The sequence below is a fragment of the Cygnus olor genome, chromosome 6 (assembly GCF_009769625.2).
Source record: "Cygnus olor isolate bCygOlo1 chromosome 6, bCygOlo1.pri.v2, whole genome shotgun sequence".
NCBI lineage: Eukaryota > Metazoa > Chordata > Aves > Anseriformes > Anatidae > Cygnus > Cygnus olor.
Genome location: NC_049174.1, coordinates 14,795,433 through 14,800,139, shown reverse-complemented (window position 1 = coordinate 14,800,139; position 4,707 = coordinate 14,795,433).

The window sequence follows — 4,707 nt, the reverse complement described above, 5'->3', positions numbered from 1 at the left end:
TGTATCGTATGACACCAAAGAAATAGATTACAGGAAAAAAAACAGCTAATGAATAGAAAAAATAAAGCCCAAATCCTCCTAAGTTACCCACTATCCATCATATGGAAACCTTCAAACTCTCACAGTCTACTTTAGCTTTTATCTGTTTAAAGCTACTAAGAATAAAAAACTCAAATGCCAAAGTCGATAAGTTCAAATTCAAAATGTAGTAATGTTAACAGAATTTCTGCAGAAAATCCTCTTTGCTAACGGTTATTATATATTTCACTGTATATTTCCTGAGGACTTTCTGCAGAAGTCCTCAGGAAAGCTGAATGCTAATTTTAAAGCAATCAAAAATGCATAGATGTCTTAAATTACAAGAAATGGCTCTGTAACATCTTGACTATCTAAACAGAAGCAGATGGTTTACATGGCTTTACTGCTTAATTAAACATTTTATATACTCTGTAAAATTCTATCTGATGGCATTCTTTCTGATTGGCTTTCTAAATTTAAATTACAAAGTAATTTTATATATACACCATATTAAAATGAAAATTAATAAAAATATTCATATCCAATACTAACTAACAAATCTAGTTTATTTTCTAATACATGTGAAAAATTTAATGGTCCACCTCTTTCTTATTTCTTCTTTGGGATAATGCTAACATCTATCTTTTTCATAATTCTGCTAGATTCCTTTATTTTAAATAGTCCTAATTCAAAACCCAGTATTTTAGATTTTCCCATCCCATTCCCTTTACAAAAATAAAAATAGAGAAACAGAAAAAAATAAGATGGAATATATTTTATGAAAGACTTCAAACCAACTCCAAACAAGATATAGATATGGATGTTACTATCATAGTAAGATACAGCTAGATGTGTGGGAAAGATCTGACAGAAACAATAATGAAGAAAGTTTAAAGAAATTGCTTGAAATTCCTGTCATGAATGAAAGACAATTGGGAAGACGTATGCTGTCTCTGAGTTCCCCAGGGAAAAAATAAAATCAGTTTACCTAGGTCCGTAAAACCACGGTCACATCACTGGAAGAAAAAGAGGAATGCAAAGGAAAGACTGAGCACAGCAGCCAAAATTTTAATTAAATCATTACTAAGTACAAACTCGATGTGGTAAGTCAAGTGAAAGAGCAACTTTCACTATCGTTATTTATAGTTACTGGCGTGACTTTTTAAAGCAGATGCAAAACTGACGTAGTAAAAGGTAAAAATAGACAAATAACAGCAGTAAGCTGGGTGCTTGTTCAAGTGTATGACTGCTAAAGACAGCCATGGATTAGAATGAGCTTCATTCTGTTCTCATGGCTAATAGTTCAAACTGGATAAAATCAGCATGAAAAGGTATTATCATTCATTGCATACATGAATGGCCTTGCTCAGTTACACTTCACTACAACCCTTGCACAAGCAGATGACAGAAGCCTATCAAAGTGAAATACAGAAGAGGATGAAGTTGGCTTGTGAGTCGTGGAAAGTCACGAGGGTCACAGCTCATTACGCCCTCCACCTAAGTGAAAAGCTCTACCATTAGAGAGTGTTTTAACCTACAGCAGCTTTTCTGGTTCTTTCCAAGCATTTGTTCAGCACTGTGCAGCTCAGAACTCCAAGAAACTTTGGAGGACTTTTCTGATCCTCTTGACCCAACACAAACCCACACTAATGAGTAGGGGAGCAAATCAAAACATTAATAGGTATTCCTTAATTAATGAAAATCAACTATGTAACAGCCCAGTCCATTATATATTACTGGTACATTGTAGAAAAACACAGAAATAACATTATTTTGCCATCTAGTTGTACAGACATGTATTTTGATTTAAAATAGCAGTTGAGAAAAGGGCATTTTATTGACTAAATCAGAATAGCAACTGTAGAAAATTGCACTAATATGATAAAAGGACAGTTAGCTGCTAAAGTGAACCCTATCCTTACAACTATGTAGGATTGTCTGCTTCCCATCTCCATTAACACTCAAACTCAGCATTCACAACCACAGACAAAAAGAACAGCAGAATAATTAACTCATGGAACTCACTACCATTAGGAACTGAAACAAATAGTTTAGGGAATATTTTTAGACCTGCATTGTTTTCAATAATATATATAACCACTGTACCTGCATTACTTTAAAATAAGTTAAAGTTATTACATTTTAATCATGACTGAAGATCAAGAAATGCCTTTTCTTGTATTCCTCTAGCTAAACAAGAAAACTTTTACCCTTTGCAATGAATGATACATCTAACATTGCTTTCCAGCTACATATTAGTTCGTAGTGATACCTGAGTTCGCTTACCTAGCAGTTGCTTGTATTCCTCTAATTGAAGCTTGATCTGGAAAAAAAAAATATAAAAAAAATAAACTAACTGAACTAACTTAGGACTAACATATCTCTTATGTTTAACAACCGCAGTAAGTGTCCCCACCCCATCTGAAAGATACCAAGTCAGTGAGTACCCACATAAAGAGATAAAAGTTGCATTTAAATGTGTAATTTAAAGCATCATTTAATTTTTTTAAATTGAAAATTAAAAATAATGGTGTCTTTCACTTTAACCTACTTTGTCACAAAATCATTAGGGAGGAAATTTAAATGTTTCAGCAGATATATTTTTTGTCATTAGTTTGACAGACGTTTTGATTTCCATAAGGTTGTAATAACATGAAAATCAGAAACTAATTTCTCAGGTACACTCCATATTTTTGTCTTCACTGGCTAAACTGTTTGTTGGTTTTTTTGTTTGTTTGTTTGTTTTTACCCAAATATTTCACAATGGAAACATTTGTTTAGATAACTGGGACTGAAAAGTAAACAAACAGCATGAATCAATTCATTTTATCTATCAATGACCCTTAAAGTGCTTCTATGGCAGCTTGACTTGGGCTGAAGTACGTAACTTACATTCAGTTTTGTCTACATAAAAAGGAGTAAGTTCAGATAGAGAACTGTTTGACAGAATTTCAAACAAAGCAAGTGTGTGGAGAGTCAAACTGTAAGTATGTCTGTATTGCATGGGCAGTGTTTCAAAGATTTCTTGCAATGCACATTTATTTGAGAACCCACTTTCCAGGCCTTGATCATAAAACAAGTCTACCTAAATAGCGACAATGGGCAGCAAGCTCAGTTTTTAACCATCTTTGAGCTTTATAAAGAAGCCTATCACTTCCCTCAAAAGACCATACCACTTCTGAATCCCTTAATAGCCCTCACTGTGACAAATGGTACTTTGCTTCTTTGCCTGACCTGGGTGAGGAACACCCCAGCGCACTCCTGGAGGGGTTCAGCAACCCCGCCACACCTCACATGTTACTTTTTCTGCTGCCCTCCTCACAGTGGGAAGAACTGTGTTCAGCAGGGCATCCCAAGCAATGTTTCAGGTCTGTTTCTTTTCAGACATTTATGCCCCTGTGCAGATATGTGAGGAAAGGCAAGTGACCAACTATGAAGAGACCACTGCAGCCTGTCTGTTTCTGGAGCCTCTCTCCGCCAGGAGCCTCACTGAGGTGAGGGCAGCTCCCCGTGCTATGGGACAGCACTCCTGAGGAAATGGGCCCCTTGACTGTCTTTATCTTCAGAGACCTTCAGGCATCCACTGAGAGGCTTCTGGGCTCAGGGCAGAGATTAGAGCCTGGCCACAGACCGGAGAGTTTGTGGTGGGTCAGCATCCTTGCCATGCCCAGGCAGGCCTGGCACCACAGGGCTTCTTCAGCACTCCTCCTCCTCCTGCCACTTGCATCTCTTCAACTACCAGCCTCCCTCAGCTGGCTGGAGGCTCCCTGAGGATGCGGCCAGGCCCTCACATGTAATGGCCACCTTTGGATGCGTTTTGGGTTTGCGTGGCAAGATTTTGGTAGTGGGGAAGCAGCAGAGGCAGCTTCTGTGAGGAGAGCCCAGGAGCTGCCCCACGTTAGATAAGAGCTGGTTCTGTCTGTCTCCAACAGAGACTTGCCGCTGGCCAGAGCCGAGCCAGTGAGCAATGCTGGTGGCACCTCTGTGGTGATGTATCTAGGAACTTGCAAGAAACGCTGTGGCACAGCTTTGTGAGAGGCGAGTGAAAACGTGAGAGAAGAAGCCCTGCAGACGCCAAGGTCAGTGAAGGAGGAGGGCAGGAGATGCTCCAGGCGCTGGAGCTGAAGTTCCCCTGTGGTGTGTGGAGAAGCCCCTGGTGGAGCAGGTGGATGTGCACTGAAGGGAGCTGCCGCCCTGGGGGACCCGTGCCGAGCAGTCCGTTCCTGACGGACGGATCCCGTGTCACAGAGCCCTGCGGAGCTGTCCTCCCGCGGGAGGGACCCCACGCAGGACAGCGACCACGACCAAGTGTCGGAGCTGAAGCGCTAAGGGCTGGCCGCCATTCCCCGTTCCGCTTGGGAAGAAGAGGCAGAAGAGGGCGGACGGGAGGAGGGTGTTTCCAGTTTGTTTTCAGCTCTCACTGCTCTACCGTTATTAACGGCCAATAAATTAATTTTCCTCAAGCCAGTGCTTTGCCAGTGAGCGATCTCCCTGCCCTTATCTCGAGCTTTTTTCCGTCCCGCTGATGAGCGCGGCGATGCTGCCGCCCACCCGCGGCTACCCCTCAGACGGCCCCGTGGGCTGCAGCAGCATCCCAACCCGCTAGGGGCGGGCCGAGGCCGCGGGGAGCGGCCGGGAGGAGCCGAGACCCGCCCGGGGCGGGCGCGGCCGCCACGTCATCCCGGAGCC